The following is a 22498-nucleotide window of genomic DNA, read 5'->3' on the forward strand; positions in this document are numbered from 1 at the left end:
AGGCCCTATCTCTTATGGCTTTCCTTACATCATATAGCCATCATACTAAGTAATTATCAAAAGAAAAAGGTCTAGTCTAATCCTCATGATGCTCGACTATCTATAAAGGTTGAATTCTCATATAACAAGTAAAATAAAACCAAAACAAGAAATTAATAATTACATGTACTAAAACTATCTACACTAACCTATCTGCACTAAAGCTATGAAAACTAAATGATCAACTAATCTACAATAAAGCATATTGAAGCATGATATTAAACTAAAGACTAGCCTTTTTATCCCTGGCAATAGTGCCAAAAACTTGATTATATCTATAAATGCATATGTCATTCAAGTAATAAACTGATAAAGTGGAATATTGTTCCCTCAAGAACTGCTTATTTAGGAAGTAAGACTAAGTACCAATTATCAATATACTTTAATTGAGGCAGAATTAACTCAACATTGGCTTTAAATTGATTAAATTCTAATGAAAGAATTTAAATGCATATGAATGTAAAAACCTCAAATTGAACTAGATCTAGTGTAAGAAATTCAAATTTCTAGATTTAAATTCTAGATCTACACTTCTAGAAAGCAAATGAACTTAAATCAAACTAAAAGAACATATATCAACAAGTAAACATTAATTGCATGAAAAAAAGTCGCTCAAAAAGTAAGATAGCAAGCTCAATAAACTAGAAACATTGTTGAATGCATAAACAGAGAAAACAAAGCATTAAGTAAAAAACTCAACCAAACAACCATTAAACTCAACAATTAAAGTACAAGCAATTGAAGATTAATATGTTAACAAGTAAAGGAATGCATGTAAAGCAAGGGAAGAGTGGACTAATCACCAAGCTTGAAGGAAATCACCTACAACTTTATCATCACCATTGTTGCCGCCTCTATTAGCTAGCTTTTGTCGCACATTCCAAAAATTGTAGAAAAAAATGCAAAAAGAGTTTGATAACCAAACTTTCCAGATCTCTAGATCTATGAATTTAGAGTATTCCAAACAATTTTTGAAGCAAAATAAGTAAAAATTGTTAGAGAAAAGCTATGAAAAGCAAACGGTGCTCAAAAACAGAATTTGCCAAATAGCATTGAAATTGTAAAAGAAAAGCATATAAAAGTATAAGAAATCTTAATGAAAATAAAAATGCATCGCAAGAATCTTAAAGTGCATGAAAAGTAAATTTTGAAAGAAAATTAAACATATCACTTCTTGCCTATAAATACAGAAGTGGTCGATAAATGAGGGGGAGTTGGTTGGATTTACATTTTTTTGCAATTTACATTTTTTACATATTTTCTATCCAAACAACCCTTTAAATGCAAAAGAGAAAATTGTTTGGAGAGAAAATGTGTAGAAAATGTTAATTGCAAAAAAATGTAAATCCAGCTAGCTCCCTCTCCTTTGCTAGCCACTTTTCTATTTATAGACAAGAAGTGATATGTTTAAACTAATCAAATTATAAAAAAATGCCACATAGGCTACCCACTAGGCTAGATATTTTCATGCCATCAAAATTGCTTCACAAGCTTCCTCATTTGTTTTTGTCTCTTCACATCTTTTCAATTTTTCCTTATTTGATCATTTGAGCTCCAAAATGTAAAAATTATAACCATTTAGAATCTTTCAAAATACAACATAAGCTATTGTCAATCTCCCATTTAAATCCTAAAAAAGGTGCCAACTCAAGTTATAGCTAATAGCTTAACTTTCCTAATAACTTGACTATCTCAACCTTTTACTTTTTTAACTTTACCATACCCTTTTTGTCATAGCATCCAACCACTTCACAACTTTCTTCTTCATCACATTCTTCATGCTAAGCTCTAATAGATGCTCAATAGTGTTGATCGATGAATTCAATAGCTAACTAGTAATGTGAGCCTAGATGTCTAGATTAGGTGATGGAAAAATAGTATTGATTGGTTGATGCAATTGTCAATCTATATGGTGGTGATGGTTTTTGGTTGATTTGGATAGTAAGAGATGAAGGCAGATATTAAAAGAGCTTTGTAGTGATAATAATGAAGAGTACAGATTGACAGTAGTCAAACTCTCAGATTTAATGAAAGTCAATACTCAAGCTATATTAATCCTTTTCCTATAATTTAAATCAAACTCTTGCACATATTAGACTATCGATCAATAATTAAGCCAATAGAATTCATTAATATGTACAAATCTTATTTGAGATAATATTGTCACTAATATTCTAAGATTTTAATAATATCATAAACTTAACTTAAATTTGCTAACAATCACAATCTATAAAACATTAAGTGCACACATCATGGAAAAGGAACAAGATTATTGTCACTAACATTCTACGTTTTTTAATACTATAATAAACTTAGCTTAAATTTGTTAACAATCACAATCTATATAACATTAAGTGGAAACATCAAAGAAAAGGAACAAGGTCAAAAATCAATTTTCAATGATTTAAACATTCAAAAAGAAATTAAAAATTTCACATATGAAATATTTCTTTAATTTCCAATATCCTTTTTATAGAGAGACAAATCGAAATTCTTAAATAAAACCAAACTTCAAGTGGTCAAAATTTATAGTTTTAAAATAAAAAAATTGAAATAACAAAAAAGAATTTTAACATAAATTTTAAGTAAAAATTTTACTTATGTTGTTCAAAGCAAACATGGAATTTCATGGACCCAAAGCTTAGACTATGTTTTAATGCATGCAACTTTACCTATTGCTTGAGGATTCCAAAAGTTAAAATAATATAGTTTTCACAACATATTTTTATTCACTTAAGGAATTTACATAGAGATTGCAAAAGACAAAAAAAAGGCACAAACTAATTGACATTGAAAGAACATTAATAAGCTAAAGCAATTATGATTGAGGCAATGATAAACGCAATGGCTTTGGTGGTCAATGAGAGAGGTGATCATGATGTTAATGGTGGTAAATCACAAAAAATGTGGCAAAAACTAATTGAAAACAAAGAAAATATTATTGTATATTTACCAAAAAATAATGTTTATTAAAGTAAAAACGTTGTTTTCTAAAGTATATAGATTGAATGTATATTGAAAATAGTATTTTATAAGTATTAAATAAATCTTAAAAAGAATTAATGAAAGAATAGCTAATTAAGCACTTGGCTGCCTTACAACAAATCATGAATAGAAAGTTTCAAGGACATTATATTTGAAAAGAATAGTTGAATGTCCTACCCAAAAAAGTGAGAAATAACTTTCAAAGTGATGACATCTGAATGTTTGTAGTCTATTTGAGCAAAGTAGTCAACTGCTATAAAGGGCAATCAACTATTTATAGTAATTTTACCTTAATGAAATCAACCACCTAAATTGCTTAACAGAACTTTACATTCTATTTGAAAAAGCAGTCAACTGTCCTTAAGAGCAGTTCACTACTCTTTTCAAATAGCATTGGGTAATCAATTGTCTTGAAAACTAATCAACTGCCCAATAAGATCTTATTTCTACTTTAAAAAAATGCTTAAGGTAGTCAACTACCCTTGTAAAGCATTCGACTATTCATCGTGAAAATTAAAAAAAAAGAGTTCGTTAACATGTTTTTTCAGTCTAAAAGAGATGTTACTTCATTCAAATGTTGTTCATTTATGGAAAAGAGTTTAATACATCCTTTAGAGCTTATAAATACTTCACTAAACCCTTATTTTAATACATCTTTATATTATTTCAAATTAAAATTCAAAATTTCTTTTCCTTCACTCTATTTTTTGGTTTAGGTTCAAGAAAGTTCAAAAAAAAGTTAAAGTGTAATATCATCTTCTTCTTTAGTCATTATATCTTGGGAATGATGTTTCTTGTAACCATTTACACCTAATGGAGAAATTATTATTTTTAAGAAAATTTTTTGAAAGTACCTTGTCTAAATTCATCTTTTATTTTATTTCATCTCTAACAAAGTTGCCTGGTTGTCATTGATATATATACAATAATTTAAAAATAATAGTCTTCTCAACATGTTAACTTATGCGATCAAACCATAAGGTTATGAAGTGGAGAAACTTGAGAGATTTCAATGGAACAAACTACAAAAGATAGAGCATGAAGATTTACTATCAAATCAATCTTTTAAAGGTTGTCTATGTACTACATGATGGCTATCCATAAGTGATTATGGACATTTGAGTGTTAGACAATAAAAGTCAATAAAAGATGACTTTATATGTGACCTAACCATTCTTTAAGCATTAAACAACTCATTTTTAATATGTTTCATAAACATAACATAATACAACACAATGTGGGAACTATGGCATTCTATACAAAAAAGATATGAGAATGAAGATGTCGAAAAAAAATCTTTCATTATGAATAAGTATGTTGATTTAAAATGATAGATTATAAACCTATTAATTGATTAAGTTAATGAGTTAAATGATGAAACAATTAAATGTAATGATGTCGATGAACCAATTTTAAAAACTTTCAAGTGTCAACCATCATTGCTAAGTTGCCTCTATCTTGAAAAAACTACCAAAGGTATTTGAAACATAAAAAAACAAGTCATTTACCTTAGATGAATTGGTTAAACAGATATAAATTGAAAGTGTAGCTTTTATGAGAGATGGAATCTGGATTGGAGTGAATGATAATTATGTTCTCAACATTGAAAGTATTATCAACACATTTTCTTAAAAGGGTGAGAGCAATCATCATAACATAGGTAAATAAATTTTTCAAATAACAAGAGAAAGTTCAAAAAATTTGAAAAGAGTTTCAATGAAGAAGAAAGGTCTTTGCTATATATGTGGAAAGAATAATCACTTTGCTAAAGTATGTCATTTTTAAAAAGGTAAAAAGAATAATGTTGACATAGTGGTCAAAGATGAAATGGTTGCCATGCTTACCAAAATTCTCATGGTTGAAAACCAAGAGGATCAGTGGATTAATTCCAATGCAACATGCCATGTTACTACTTACAAAGGTATTTTCAAGGCTATGAAAATGAAAATGAAGATAAATCAATTTTCATGGGGTACTCTTTCACTTGCAAGGTTGTTGGCAAATGAACAATCAAAATTCCTATTACATTCGACAAAGTATTAACTTTGTTCCAAAACTTAGTAAGATTTTAATTTCTATGAAAAAACTTGATTATCATAGTTTCAAGGTTGTGTTTGATTCTCAAAAAGTGATTATTTATAATAAAAGATCATTTTTTAGGAAGGGTTATGCTACACACCAAATGCATGTTTTCAATATTAATAAAAATGCTTTTAATTTTGCTTACATTATTGATGTATATAACTCTAATACTTTATGGTATTATAAACTAGGACATATTGGTATGAATGCATTAAATCGCGCGTCATTACATTATTATATTCCTAAGTCTTCTACCATACTTAGTACTAAAACATGTAAAAATTTGTGCACTAAGTCTTTTTGTCACATTGCTTTTAAATCAAATGCTTTATTAGAATTGATACATATTGATTTGTGTGAGAATAATGATGTACTAACTATAAGTAGTAAAAAATATTTTATAACTTTTATAGAAGAATTCTCTAAGTATACTTATGTTTACTTGTTAAGAACTAAAGACGAAGCCTTTGAAAAGTTTAGCATTTTTAAAAATGAAATAGAAAATATGACTAACAAAAAATTAAAATATTAAGGTCTGATAGTAGTGGTGAATTCTTATCTAATGAGTTTGATGTATTTTGTAAATCCCGTGACATAGTAAAAGAAGTTTTTGCTTTTAATACTCTACTATAAAATGTAACAAAGCATTACTTGAAATGGTTAGTGCTATGTTTTACATGCTACTTTACTCATGAATTTTTCAAGTGAAGCATTATTTACTACATGTTATGTTTCTAATAGCACTTTACTAAAAAAATTATGAAAATCACCTTATGAATTAGTTAAAGGTAGGAAAGCTAACTTAGACTATTTCAAAGTCTTTGGATGCATTGCATATGTTATAGATACTACCAAAGATTGGAAGTAAAGCCATTAAATCTTTTTTTTTTTGGTTATGAATTAATATAGTAATGCTTGTAGGTTTCTTAATTTAAAGACTAATATTGTGTTTGAATCTAGATGTGTTATTTATTTTAAGCATTTGGCCATTAAGGATGCTAATGATCTAGAGTTAAAAAAATTGTAAATGAATCGAATGAGCATGATTTTATTTTTTTATAATAATGATGCACACAAAAATATTAATGATAGCCATGATATTATATCTCATGATAATGAATAAAAGTGAAGTAAAAGAATAAAAAATAGAAAAAAAATTTAAGACCAGACATGTATACATATTATGCTAAAGGAGAATCCTAAATCTTTTCAAGAAGCTATAAATGTGCATGATTTTATATTATGAAAAAAAAGTCGTGGATGATAAGTTTAAATCTATTGTAGAGAATGATAGTTGGTTTTTTAGTGGATCTACCTCTTAATACTAAACCTATTGGCTCAAAGTGGTTTTTTTTTTTAAATCAAAACTAATGGAAGTATTGATAAATACAAAGCAAGATAGCTAGCCAAAGTTATAGATCCTTATCACAAGTTAGAGCTTAATTAAGGAGAATCAATTAATCAAAAAGAATATGCAAAGATCGTAAGTAATTTAATCTATGCTTTGAAATATATGATTGGACATTACATGTGTTGTTAGTATATTGAGTTGATTTATTAGTTATCCTAATAATGATCATAGACATGAGTTAAAGAGATTGTTGAGATACTTGAAGCATACATTGCACTGTGGTTTGCATTACATATGTGCAACTTCTATTTTGGAGTGTTATATTTATGCTGATTGAGCTTCAGACAAAACAAGTTTGCAAACCATAAGTGGTTGGCTATTTTTCATAAGGAAAGCAATTGTTTCTTGGTCATTTATGGAATCTGAGTTTATTGCCTTGTCACATGCAACCAAAGATTTACTTTGGTTTAAAAGGTTCTTAAAAAGCATGCCTTTTATAGAGAGAATCTAATGACTAATCAAATTATATTATGATAATAAGGTTACTATTTACAACATAAAAAATAAAAAATTACCCAACAATAGCAAGAATATTTCAATGAGATATAACATGTGAGAAGTGTTCTAAAAAAAAGAAAGGTCAATATAGAATCCCTTTCTACAAATCAATGTTAGCAGATTCCTTTACTAAATCTCTTTCGATAGATAAAATTGCCAACACAATGAAAGGTATAGGACTGTCAGCAGTTACTAAGAGGTAATCTTGATTGATTCATACTCTATCTATTGTTGCCATTTATAAAAATTAATTCTTTCAAAGTAAAAGATAATTTTCTCTCCAAACAACCCTCTTAATGAACAAATGAGGAAACTCTCTAAAGAGAAAATATGCAAGAAAATGTAAATTACAATAAATTAAAAATGTTACCTAACTCCTCTCTTTGATGCCCATTACTCTTATTTATAGGCAAAGAGTGATATGTTCTAGCCAATCATATTACAAGAAAAGCCAATTAAAATGCCATATAAACTAGATATTTCTATATCATTAAAGTTTGCTTTATAAACTTCATATTTGCACTATTCTATTTCTCTTCTCTTTAAGCTTTCTTCCTTTCATCTTTGTATATCTAAAAAGTTAGAATTATAACCAATTAGGAGCCTTGAAAATGCTAACTAAGCAGCTATCTATTGGCCTTCCTTTTAGATTCAAATTAGGTGCCAACTTCTTCTATGCACACCATGATGCATCATACTGCTAGAAGGTAATCTTCCTCTAATTTCGGGCACCAATTTTTGCTACTTCTTTTTTTCAATTTTCAACCAATAGGAAGCCATCTAATTGCTAACTCAGCTTATGAAGATTCCAAAAAAAATTCCAACTCCACATTGCTCCAAAACCACTACTTTGCTCTTCCTTCCATTTAGCTCATACAACTTTACTACAAATATGATAAATGATTTAATGAGCTAAAAAGAAAAAATAAGCATAAAGAATATAAAGACTAGGACTTGAATTGAATTCAATTAAGCTCAAAATGCAAAGAAAGTAATGAAGAGAAGTTAGGAGATTCTCCCTACAATGGCAAGTAAACAAGATTTAACACAAGTTCGTCCAAGTAGTAAAAATTCCATAGAAATGCATCCAACTTTGACATCAAATCCTCATTTTTCCTTTTTTTCATATTTTTACATGCACATTGAACAATTGCACAAGTAAAAGTAGTTTTGCTATATTTTTTCAAGGAACAAGCAAGAATGCATTATAAAATATCTTTAAAAGCTATGATAATTCCATAAAAATATAAAATTATCACAAAACACTACTATGGGAGTTAAGGGCTTCCAATCCTGAATTATCCAAGGAATTCATATATGTGATAAATGAAATTAATTTCAATACATCATTCTTGGAATAGTAGGGGTAATTAAAAGGACTATTCCGAATAAGGTCTCATATCTAAATGCATTGTAAATCTAAATATTATGGCTAGACCTAAATCCATAATAAACTTATAGCATTTTTTTTAGTAAAGTATAAAATAAAAAAAAGGTTGTGGAACACTTTAGATAAGTCCTTCTAAGCAAGTAAAAAAGTGAGAGGCTAGTTTTATGGGTTTTTGGTTAATCTTAAAGTACTTACAAACACATGATTTAGCAAATGCCTGTGTATTGAATTGTGCTACCCTTAAAAGGAACTCATGAACTAGTGTAAGGCATGAATATGTATCCTTGTTTTTCATATTCAATATAAAAGTTGAAGCCATGACCAGTTTTAGACATACAATTTGCATAAGAATCAAAATTGTAATTTTTTTAGGTTACATAAGCATTTGTATTTTTTGGTAATAAGTAGGGGACAATTGGATATATTACTAAAAAATAATGTTTTCTCAAGTAAAGACATTGTTTTTTAGAGCATATAGATTGAATGTGTATAAAAAATAGTGTTTTAGAAGTACTAAATAAACCTTAGAATAAGGTAATGAGCGAGCAACTAATTGAGCAACTAATTGCTCTAACAACTACCACTGAGCAACTGATTACCCTAGCAACTTCGCATGAATAAAAACTTGAGGGAATTTCTTGTTGAGAAGAGCAATTAGTTGCTCTATTGAGAAAAGTGAGCAATTGACTTTCAAATAGATGATATCTAAATGTTTGCATTATGTTTGAGCAAAATAATTGACTATTTTAAAGGTAATTGACTGCTCATACTAATTTTACCTTAAGGAAATTAATTGCCTAAAGTGCTCAACAGAACTTTACATACATTTGAAAAAGTAATCCATTACCCTTAAGAGCAATTTACTACTTTTTTCAGAAAGAACTGGACAATCAACTTCCTAACATGATTTTGATTTATATTTAAAAAAAATGCATAAAATAGTTCATCACCCATGTAAAACAGTTTACTGCTCATCATGAAAATTTTAAAATAAGTCTATTGGACATGTTATTTAAGTCCAAAAAAGATGTTATTTTATTCAATGTTGTCCATTTATAAAAAAGCATTTAAGACATTTTTAGAACCTATAAATGCTTCACTAAGCACTTATTTTCATACATCTTTACATTCTTTCAAATTAAACTTTAGAATTTCTTTTCTTTCACTCTATTTTTTTGTTTTAGTTCAAGAGAGTTCAAAGAGGAATTTTGAAGTGCAATCATCATCTTCTTCTTTGAGCGTTGTTTCTTGGAAACAACGTTTCTTGTAACCATTTGCACCAAATGATAAACTATTATTATTAAGAAAGCTTCTTGGAATTGCCTTGCCCAAGTTCATATTTTATTTTATTTCATTTCAAATAAAGTTAAATGGTTGCCAATGACATACATACAATTAAAATCATTCACTAAGCAATAACAATAACAACCATAGTAAAGAAAAAAAGACAAAGAACAATAGTATTGAGTAATAAAGAATGATGAAGATAAAACTAAATTATTTATTTTTGCAATTTGAAGTATCAATATATAGGAATGGTGGACTCTTGTTTTGATGCACATACTTTTCTCACCAACAGGATAAAATTGTTTAAAAATATAGGAATGGAGGACACTTGCTTTTATGCACATACTTTTCTCACCAATAAAGATAAAATTGTTAATGACACAACCATGATTGATGATTTTGACCTTGTAACACTACCGTGTGATGGATGCATATTAGTTTTTTATGTGAGATGATGATCCAATAAAGGAGTGAATTTGATTTTTCTAAATTAGTTCCAAACAATAGTTCCAAGATAATTGAATGTAAGATTAAAAAGAATATTCTCTTTGATGAAAATATGATTTAATCAAGAATAATTAATGAACTTAGAATCAAATATAAACAACAATAAACGTAACGAGTGTAGGGATAGAAAAATTAAATACAATGTTTATAAAGGTTCAATCTTTCTCCACAAGGCATTGACATTCTCTCTCTTGATTGTCCATACAAGTTTTAATTCACTAATTTTGAATTGAAAAATTACAACCTTATCATTTTCCTAAGGCTTAAGACAAAAACTAACACTCCTTACTTTTTAGGCTAAGTAGTAATTTCTTTATCTCACAAATTTAAGAGGATACATTACCTTTTGATTACAAAATCACTCAAATAAAATACAAAATAAAACACCTCTCAAAGGCTAAATATTTGCCTAAATGATGAGTGAAATACAACAATATAACTTGGATACAACAATATAACTTGGATACAAAAGGTACAAAGATGTGAACTTTGAAGCACTAAAAACTCTTGATTTCATAATTGAATGAATATATATGATTTCTTTGATCTTACTCTCTTGACTCTTCTACTTTTTTGATGAGTGTCCAATTTATAGAGAAATTAAGTTAATAGCGATTAGGGATGGATTAGTTGAGAAAATAGCCATTGGTTCTTCGAGAAACTGGCCGTTACTCATAGATTTGGGCAAAAGGGTTTGATTCTACACCAAAAGAGACTGATCAGTTCATGTTATGGAATACCCAAATTTGCCATGAAAAACAAGACTTGATCGATCAAGTCAAGCACCCTATTGATCTTATAAGCAAAGTGATCGATCCCTTAGGCTACATAATTGATCCTTTTTTATGATTTTCAAAACAAATTTACTCTGCATAAAAAGTCAATTAGTCAATTGATACCTTTACAAAAGGGATCAATTTTATCCCTGAAACCTTTAAAGGGATTGATCTTATCCCTCACGTGATCGATCCCATCCTTCCAAAATTATATAAAAATATTTTTAACCAAGGAAAGAAATTTATTTTTGATCTAAAATAATTTTTCATTTGATAAAACACTTACAAACATTTTTTTTAAAGTTTAAAACATACTTTCAAGTTTTTCAAAATTTAGCACATCAAAAATCATTTTGATAAACATATTTTGTATTTAGTAAAATAATGATAAAACTTAAACATAAGAACAATGCACCAAATTAATCTTTTGGAAAATCATAATCAAACTTACTTAGCTTAATATTTTGTTATTTCAAAATAAGAATCAATTTAAGGCTAACAATCTCCTCATTTTTTATATGACAAAACTTAAAGATAAATTTGCTTGATAAAAATCATTTTAGGGTTTTGAAAGGGCTTTCAAGGGTTTTGAAAATGACTTTCAAAAATCTTTTGTAAAAACTCCCCTTTAAACAATACATACCAAAGCTTAATAAATTCTTTTCCTCAACAAATGCATTAAAGTAATCCAACACAACTTAACATACATATGTTAAAGTATATATAACAATTAAGCACACACAAATATATACATGTCAAGCATATGTAAATTTATCTACATGATATTTCTTCCCTTTTTTTGTCATAACAAAAAGGTATGAGCAAATAAACACAAAAAAGCATTAAAAAATATTCACATATTCATTTCTTCCTCTTTTTGTTTAAACCCTTTATACCAAAGGTTGAAACTCCTACCAATTGCTATAAGCAAACAAAAAGAAATACCTATAGATTTTTTTCCTTTTTGTCATAACAAAAGAAAGAAAGATCAATTCAAGGCATGAGACAAAATAGATGATACCAATAATATCAAAAATATTTTGAATATATGTAATTACGTTATATGCATAATGAAGTTCACATATATGTATTCAATCAGAAGAGTATAAAAATATAAAGTGTATCTAATTAAAACATTTTAGCACAAAATCATTCAAATTTACTACATAAAACTTATGAACAAAAAGATAAAAGAATGATATGCATGCTATTCATAAAGCATGTTATTGTAAATGTGTTTATCATTTAATTATACATTCAAGTGCATATATTTAAACTCATACCAAATGTTAAAGATATAAATTATTAAAGATATGTTATCACAAAGCATATTAATTGTTATCACAAAATAAATCATTTTAATCCAAACAAAAATTGTATTATAAGATTTCTCTTTCTTTTTAAAATAAAAAGTAATCAATTTAAAGCACACACAATTTGGCATGAAAAATACAAGTTATATCAAGGATAGGCACATACTAGCATCCATGAAAGCTAAAAAATTCTTTAACAATTTTGTTCACTAACTTTCAAAGAGCAAAAATGTTTCATGTATATAAAAGATTCAATCAATAAATTGAAAATGATAAGCATATATTTTGTAGGCATATCTTATCCAAATAAGAAATATACAACAAGAACCATAATCTGATACATATGTAATAAAGCATGAATACTAATAAATAATGAGGTTCAACCATTATCATGTCATAACAAAGATTATTCAAGCATAATTTTTTAAACATGATGAACACATATATGCTATAGCAAAGAAATAATGAAAGCATAATTATTCAAAAATATTCCTATTTATTTCAGTGCATAGCAATAAACTTAATCTAAGTGTATACAAGTAATCAAACATATATTTATTGCAAATAAAATCACTCAAGCATATGCAAGAACATTTCAAAATATATATAGCAATATACCAAAAAGAATACAAACATTTACACATAATGTGGTATATGTTATTTTAATAATTTTAATCAATGAACATGTTCAAAGAAATCAATCTATATAACTTATAGCCATGTTCAAAAATTTTATCTAAATCAAATATTTATGCACTAAAAATTAATCACATAAAGGTAACCATGAACTAGGCATGAATATTAATCAAAGTGCGATAATCAATCCAAGCTTTCAAGAATATTAAATAATTTTTATCAAGTAGCTTGGTGACTAATTTATGCAAATTATTCATATATTCAAACACAAAATCTCATTTTTACACATATCAAAGCAAGCACGTATATGTATTTAAACTCATACATCATAAGCACATAGTATAAAATCAATACATTTATCTCCATCTATGTCAAGCTATGTTGTTGTGCTCATTTTGTTAAGTAAGGCTTTGAATCCTCTATTCCACATCATTTGAGCAAGATTTTTGGTATTTGAGCTTGATTGATGAAAATGACATACTTTGCTTATTATACTTGATACTCCAAAAAGAATGTTGACCTATTCATATTTATTTCAAGTTCTCTTAACATAGACTTAGAAAAATTTCTTAACAAAAGATTTTCATTAGTAGCTTCAAGAATGTCAATTGATAAAAATTATATCAATTTTTAAAAAATAAATTTCATATTCTAAGTAATTATAAGCAAAAAAATTTATTCACAAAGCACAAGTTACCAAAAATAAAGGAAATACATAGTTAAGGTAAATGTCATATATTAAATTAAACTTCAAATGCTCAAAGATAGCACTAGAGCAAAAATTCTTATGTAATGTGCAAAAATCAAACCTTTTAGATCATTCATAAACATAAAATAAACATATTCAATATTCATATATATTTAATAAATCATCAAAGAATTTGTCAAGACAAATTTTAAGCGATGAAAAAATTGAAAGCTCAAAGAAGACATTTATCATCCAAACATATTCAAGAAAATTTCATCATAAAAGAATAAATATGTCAACATAAATCATAGGCCATAATTAACAATGACTTAAGGCAAAACATAAGCATCATAAAAAAATTATTCACTTAAGTCATGTTAGAAGCATGTCAAGTAAAGCTTAATCGTATTCATATAAGTGACAAAAACAATAGATAAACTAACAACACATATCATTTTAAAAATAAGTAATTCATCATACATCATTTTAAGATCACAAATCAAGAGATATATCAGTTAAGTATAGCATTTCAAAAATCAAGAGAAAAAATTTAAGCACTTTCAAATTACAGGTATTAAGGTCATATTGAATCAATCATCATATAAGCATATATCTTAACTAAATCATAAATGAACCAAGAATCAATGTATTTTATTTAAGCACATAAAGTTCATCAATTTGTCAACAAAAGTAATAAATCTTGAATTAATAATTAAAAACAATCATACAATATATTTTAAGATTATTTCATAAGAAATCAATAGATGAAACAGATAAGTATAACACAATTAAGTTTTTTAAAAAATTTCACAAAATCCAAGCATTATAAACAAGTTAAGCAATTTCAAAAATCATGGTCATATAAACATTGAAAGCAAATTCAAAAGGCATTAGAAACAGAATTCATAAATATTTTTTCTTATAAGCAAACTTGTTTGAGTCATAAAACATGTGTAGTATGACCAAATTTCTCAAGCAAGCTTATTAGGTCTTATACAAATCAACCATTAATATATATCACAAAAAATGCATTACAACCAGAAATATCATTTTTGTAACACCAAACTTATTTAAAACAAATTTATTTATGCAAAACAAAATAGGATAAATCATTAAAAGCTTAATATTTTCAAGATTTTGATTTTTGACACTTTAAAGCTTATTTTTGCTTAAAAAAGACATTGATAAATCTCAAAACTAGTCAAACTCATTTTTAACCAACTTGAATTATTCCAAGGAATTTCAAATGACAAAATAAAGTTGCTCAAGTGATGATTTAACTTTAGAAAAAAAGGAAATAAAAAAGTCAACTCTTAAATCTCATTTTTTTAAAAAAGACTACTAAGACAAATATGTTTAAACTCACATTTAAGCTCATTAAATTATTTGAAAAAGTGTAATATTACAAGAAAAAAATGTCAAAATGTTTTTTATGCTCATATATGTTCAAAAACAAGATTTGATATTTTAAGCTCCAAAATCCTTTATAACTTATATATAACACTATGAAAGATTAAAATTATTGTAAGTTATCAAGTTTTCTTTGTTTGAGCAAGTTTAAAACAATGAACACAAGATATTCAAAATCATTTTATACTTAAACACTTGCTAAAAAAAAATTACACATTTTAAAGGCTTAACTTTAGCAAAAATTATTTTTAAAGCAAAACATACAAATTCAAAATTAATAAGCTATAGTGCTTCCCCTAAGTTTCTACATAAATATAAAAACAATCAAGTACTACAATCAATACATCAAACATGTAAAATATATTTCAAGCATTCAATCTCAACAACTATCACAATCAAGAGCATAAAATAAAAGTATACTCAAATTAAGCTCATATCATGCAATTTATAACATATAATCAATTTAAATCAAATTTGCAATATCAACAAAGCATATAACAATTAAACATTCAATATTCAACAAGAATAGGCAACAAATTTCAAATCCACCTCAAATAAAAGTTTAAAGGTTATCCATCACTATTGTGTATCTAGAATTTCAATCTTCAATCTCACATTGTAGCTCTTTATTCTAACCCACTTACAAGAGACATTCTCATTTGATTTTTTATACCCAAATTACTTTGGGTCTTTGAGAGTTAGTGATTAAATCTCTTATTTCCTTAGGAATTCATATTTGCCTAATTCTAAATGGAACTTTTATCTTTCTAAGACAAATAGGTATGAAATGATCATGAAATTTACAAAAATTGTATTTGTAAGTTTGACCTATGAGAGGTTAACTAAAATTTCATGCTTTTCATTCATCAATTTCTCAAATTTCCTTCTCAATTCTCTTTTTTTAGCATTTCATTTCTTTTTTGAGAAATTTCAAAATTCATTTTCAACTCTTTATTTTTTTTCCAAAATATTATTTGTATTTATCAAGAAATCATTTTCAACATTCAATTTTGAAATCATTTTCTTGTATTTCATTCTTATTGACTAAAATTTCATAACTAATTCATCAAAGGCATCTTGTAATTCACCAAAAGTATATGAATTTGAATCACTAAAATTAGAGGTTACTTTGAGCTCTTCAAGAACTATGAGACATGATGAATGTTGGTTGAAAATTTGTATTTCATGTAGCTTATCCAACTTTCTCCATATTTCATTTGAAGTGGAGCAATTTTAAACCAAATTGAAGTTATAAGAATCTAAAGCTTCATAAAGTAAACACTTGGCCTTGGCATCATCCATCACTTGATTCAAATAGTTTGTATCATTTGAAAGAGTTTCAAGCCCTTTTCCATTACTAACCATGCTCTAAAATTTTTTGCCATTATAAATACTTTCATGCTCATTCTTCTTTCACAAAATTCATATTTATTAAACATGGAAATTTTGAATACTTCTTCACTATCTTAAAAAAGCTACAGGATCTTTACTTGAGATAATTAAACCTGCAAAAGAGACTAAGGCTTTAATATCAATTTTTTAGGTGAGATAGTGATCCAAAATTAGGGTGAAATAGATTTTTTCAAATTATTCCCAAATAATGATTTCAAGATAATTGAATGTAAGATTAAAAACAATATGCTCTTTAATGAAAACATGATGCAATCAGCAATAATTAAGGAATCTAGAATCAAATATAAATGATAATAAATGTAAAAAGTGTAAGGATAGAGAAATTAAATACAATGATTTATTGAGATTTAATATTTCTCACAAAGCACCTACATCGTTTTTCTTGATTGTCCACACCAAGCTTTAATTCATTAATCTTGAATTGAAAAATTACAACCCTATATTTTTCCTAAGGCTTAAGATAGAAACATAACACTCTTTACTTTTTTATGCTAAATAGCAACCTCTCAATTTCACAAATGCAAAAGGATATCTCACCTTTTGATTTCAAAATCACTCAAATGAAATGTAAACTAAAACAGCTTTCAAAGGCGAAGTGTTTGCTTAATGAAATATAAAGAAATGATGAATGAAATACAACAATATAACTTTAGATACAAGAAGTACAAATATGTGAACTTTGATGCATTAAAAACTTTTGATTTCTTGAGAGAATGAATATATAACTTGTTTGATCTTACTCTTGTGATTTTTTTATTTTTTTGATGTGTTGAAGTGTCAAATATATATAAGAGTTAAGTTAGTAGCTATTAAGGATAGATTAGTTAAGAAAATAAACGCTGGTTTTTTTAGAAACTAGCTATTACATATAAGTCTAGGTAGAGGGGATTGATTTTATACCAAGAGAGATTGATCGGTTCATGTTATGGAAGACCCTAATTGGCTATGAAAAGCAAAACCTGATGATTAGGTCAAGCACCCAATCGATCTTATAAGCAAGGTGATCAATCTTTTAGGCTCGGTGATCAATCCTTTTTTATGGTTTTCAAAACAAATGTGCTTTGTATAAAAAATCAATCAATCTCTTTATAAAGGGGACCAATCTGTCCATGAAACCCTTGAGGGGATTGATCCTATCCTTTATATGATTGATCCTTTTCTTCTAAAATTGCATAAAAATATTTTTAATCAAGGAAAGAAGTTTGTTTTTTTATATAAAACCATTTTTCACTTGATAAAATACTACAAACATTTTCTTTTTAAGTTTAAAACATACTTTCAAGTCTTTCAAAATTTAGCACACCAAAAATCATTTTGATAAACATATTTTATATTTAGTACAATAATTATAAAACATAAGAACATAAGAACAATGTACTAAATTAATCTTTTTCAAAATCACAATCAAACTTATTTAGCTTAATGTTCTATCTTTTTAAAATAAGGATCAATTCAAGGCTAACAATGCCTTTGATGATTTTGATATTTGAAAGTCATTTTTTTGCATTTGGATAAAGGTTGATAATACTATTACTAGAGATGTGGCTCATGCTATATTGTAGTACCACACATTTGTTTTTATTAAAAAAAATTGACTTTGAATTAATTAATTAAAATAATAATATAATTTATTTTTAACAATTAACAAAATAAAAGTGAGAATAATACTCATTGCATGAGCTTTGACTTTATTTTTTATTTTTTTCTATGATATGTGTTTTGCCAATAATTTTTCAATATTATCTTTTACTTGGAAAATGAATAAAATTAAAAATAACATCTAAATCCACACATCATAGAACTTATAAATGTTTAATCAAGTTCAAAACACACCATTATTATTGTTTCTCAAATAAATTATAGGGAGCTTTTATTAATAAGCTGTCAAGCAAAAGTAAAAAACAAATCTTCAAAAAAAACTTTCAGTCAAAATTGGTTCAATCCAACAATTTGAAAAAAACACCTTTTATTACCTAAAGTCCTCAAAACCTAAAAAATTTAACAACTATCAATTTTTTAAAACTTTTGGATCTTTTTAATACAAGGTATATAGTTATGAGGTATTTATTTATTTAATAAATTAATTATGCGTATGCAACTTATGAGCGACATCTCATCTATGCCTCTTTGTTAATACTTTTTCCTTGGTTACATGACCACGAGTGTTTTTGCTTGAAGCGTTCTTGTATACATGCATTTTTTTTTTTATTTAAGCCTAGTAAAAGTGAAAACAAATTTTGAAAGAAAAAACTCCAAAGTTTGGCCCAATCCAACCATCTAAAAAAATTTTAAACTTTATTTTTATTACCCCAAAGCCCATTAAGCCAAAAAATAAGACACTTGTAAACTTTTTATACCCTTAAGATCCTATATTAGGTAGCATAGAATGTCTAATAATAAATTTGGTTAGTTGCTATTTCCTTTTTTACAATTATATTAATTTCATGTTGGCAATTAGTAAATATTTTATATTAGACCAGCCTTAAGGGATGTTTGGTTTAGGAGAAGTGAGATTCCTTTCAAAAATCTTACTTTTGTAATACAATTCCTATATTTGGTTCTTTTAATGTGATTTTTTGAGTTTGTTAAGATTTCTAACAATGTCAAAACGAGAGAAAATAGCCCTGAATTATAAACTCTCACCTCTCTAAGTCTTCTAAGATTCTTAATAAGATGCAAAATATATCTCATTTTTGTCCTAAATAAATGGTTTTTATAGTTTGTTTTACCCTCTAATATAAAAAAAAAATTACATGATAAACTGAAACCCAAACTAACATGCATAAAGTAGTTCAAGTCTTGTCATTTGACATCTGGTAATAACCATGATTAAATTTTATTTTTCAAAAAATATAAATTTAATTCAATTTTTTTGTATTGAGTTTTAATTCATTATGATTAAATTTGTATTTAGTTTGTACAATTGATTTGAATTTATTTAATAAAAATACAATAATTGTTAACATATTTATATTTTTAAATAATATTAAATGATTTGAAATTAAAAATACAATAATATTAAATTCTTTGAAATTAAATTTATTTTAAATGTTAATTGTATTGAGATTCAAAAGATAAATTATTTTTGAAATTTTAAAATTTTAACGAATGCTATGTTTTTAAAATAAGAAACTTAGTGGATGTTAAAATTTTATTTTTGGGTTAAATATAAAATGACCCTTGTACTATTCACTTTCTGTCAATTTGGTACCTAAAGAAATAAATTATCAGTTTGGTGGCCGAACTTTCATTTTGTCATCCACTTTGATACCTCAAGCTAACGTTGTTAATCAACTTGTTGATATGATATAAACATCCAATAAAATACTAATACAATTAAAAAAAAATCTAGCTAGTGCAACTTTTTTAATTGTTACGTCAACTAAACAATTTTAACAAAGACCACATTTTTAAAATAAGAAATGTGATAGATATTGAAACTTATTTTCAAGTATTTTTAAAATAAGAAATGTAGTGGATTTGAAACTTTATTTTGAAATTTTGGAATTTTAACAAAGATTGTGTTTTTAAGATAAGAAATATAATAGATGTTAAAACTTTATTTTTGAAATTCTAGAATTTTAACAAAAAATTTCATTTTAAGTTAAAAAAACGTAGTGGATGTTGTTACTTATAACAATATTAAAATAAAACATAAAATATCTTTATTTTATATTATTACATATACATTTAAAATATATTTACTTAATATTATTACTTACAAAATTTGTTTCGAGAATCCGCTTCTTGAAACCCTTGAAAATGAGGTTTACCACCACTTCCAAACCTTATATAATTTTTTGTGCATATGATAACTCTATAAAATAGAGTTATTTCTAGTGCTTAATTGATTGATTTTTGCTTAGTTCTTGGTGAAATAAGGATATTTTTACTCCTAATAGATTCAATTTTCTATTTTATAGGAAATCTTGGAAGAAAATATTGAATCTTGTTCAATCTTAAAGAATCTTGATAATTCTTGATCAATCTTGGATGATTCTTGATGCATTAGAATGAATTTTGGAATGTTCTTGATATATTCTTTGTGATTTTTGAAGTTTTTGAATTTTTTGAAAATCTTAAAGTGGAAGATGTTTAAGATTGGTTTTGCCAAAATTTGAAAGTTGAAATTGTTCAATCTTGATGAAAGATTGAGAAAATTTATGCAAGAATGAAGCAAGGCATGTTTGACCATAATGAAGGATAGAATTATAATTTCAAGTGAATGCAAGTTTATAGTAACTTATGTAGGTGCACATCTATAGAATTACTAATGAATGACATGGTAGCAAGTCTTTTCTTATTGGTTAAAAAAAATGATTTAAAGGCTTATGTGGCATGATGAGGTGGTAATTATGTTTACATTAAAAAAGACTAAGCAAACCTTGATTTTTCCTATTTGGATTTAGATTTCTTATTTTTACTAGGATTGTATTCCTATTTCTATTTCTATTTGGAGTAGGATTTCCATGAGTTATAAAAAGAGCATTAATAATAAGGCAAAGCAAGAATTTTTATTGAAGAAAAACTCTTAATTTTCTCTAAGAAAAAGGCCAAGTCATGATAATCAAGAAGATGTTCAAGATTATGCAATTTTATGCACTTTTAGAACGTTAGTGTACACCTAAGCTGAACCTAATTTCTAGTTTGCAAGATTCGATTTTCTCTTTTTTTCTTTTATTATAGAAGTTGATATATGTAAAGAAAGAAGTTGCTAGAAGATATTTATCATCTAGAACACAAGAATTGATCTAGAAAAGTTCTTTTTGAAGAGTTCAACTTTCATTCAACTTCAAGAAGCATTCTTGGATTCAATAAGTTTACTTGAACCAAAACAAATGAGCTACTAATTGGATTCTAAGTTAGTCGAATACTTCTTAGGTTTGTTTATAAATACCTTGTTTAGGTTTTAGGAAAAAATGTGTAAGTGGTTGAGGTGACAAACTAATTTTAGCAACTTTAGAATTCTTAAAATTTCTTGTTCTTGAACTCTTTTAAGGCTTTCTTTGTTCTTTAATTTTCTACTCTTTTAAATTTCAATTTATGTAACTTTTTTTCAAAGTTTTAAATTCAATAAAATTTTATTTAAGCATTTTTATAATCGCTTTCTAGTGGATTCAATTTTTACTAAAACAATTTTGGTTTCATGTTCTTGGCTTATATTTTGCTATTCGGTTTTAAACTTTGATTATTCTTGTTGTAATCTTGCTTAGTTGTTGCTTAATTCTATTCAACTGTTTTGATTTGCATACTGGTTTCATATTATGCTTTCAATTTCATATTTAATTAATGTAACAACATTCTATTATTATAGTTAGGTTAGATTTAATTTCAATTATTGCATATTTGCATGATTTCGTTAATTTGCATGATATATTGTATTAAAGTTTTGGTTTATATGTTCTATTCTTCAAAATGGTTTCTATTATTGATTTTTCATTTGATTTAAGTTAAATTCTTGCATCTTTAATCTTTAATTAGTTATATTTAGTTATAGCTATTGCATGTTTATGGTTAATTTAAGTGATCACAACATTCGATTCTTGCTTCTTAGTTTGATTCGGTTCTGTTTTGAATTATTTAGATACTATTGCATGTTTTTAGGTTGATTTAAGTTTAATAACAATTTTTTTGCATGCTTTGGTAGTTGATTAGGGTTAATTGAGTAAGTTAAAGTTTAATTTGATTAGTTCACTTGCTGTTTAATTCAATTTGGGTTAGTTGAAGTTGGTAAGTTTAAATTTGCATGTTGTTGAGTTTAATTAGTTAGTTCATAATCAGTTTAGAGTTAATTTGGTTATTCTTGTTTTGGTTTTTTGTTAAATTGATTAGGTTTGCATATTTAGGCATACTTGTATATTTCGATTTAGTGGAATTAGATTATTTGCATGTTGATTTGTTATTTATTAGTTTCAATTTGGTTATCTAGCTTTATTTTGATTTTGGTTTAAGCATAATTTCATTTTTTAGTTTCAATTTTGCTTATTCATAATCATTTAAATCTTGTTTCTTTTAATTTTTTTTCAATTTGCATTAGTTTAAGTTAAATTTCATATTAGTTTA

Source organism: Durio zibethinus, chromosome 17 (genome assembly GCF_047325235.1).
Source record: "Durio zibethinus cultivar Kanyao isolate XHJ-2024 chromosome 17, ASM4732523v1, whole genome shotgun sequence".
Classification (NCBI taxonomy): domain Eukaryota; kingdom Viridiplantae; phylum Streptophyta; class Magnoliopsida; order Malvales; family Malvaceae; genus Durio; species Durio zibethinus.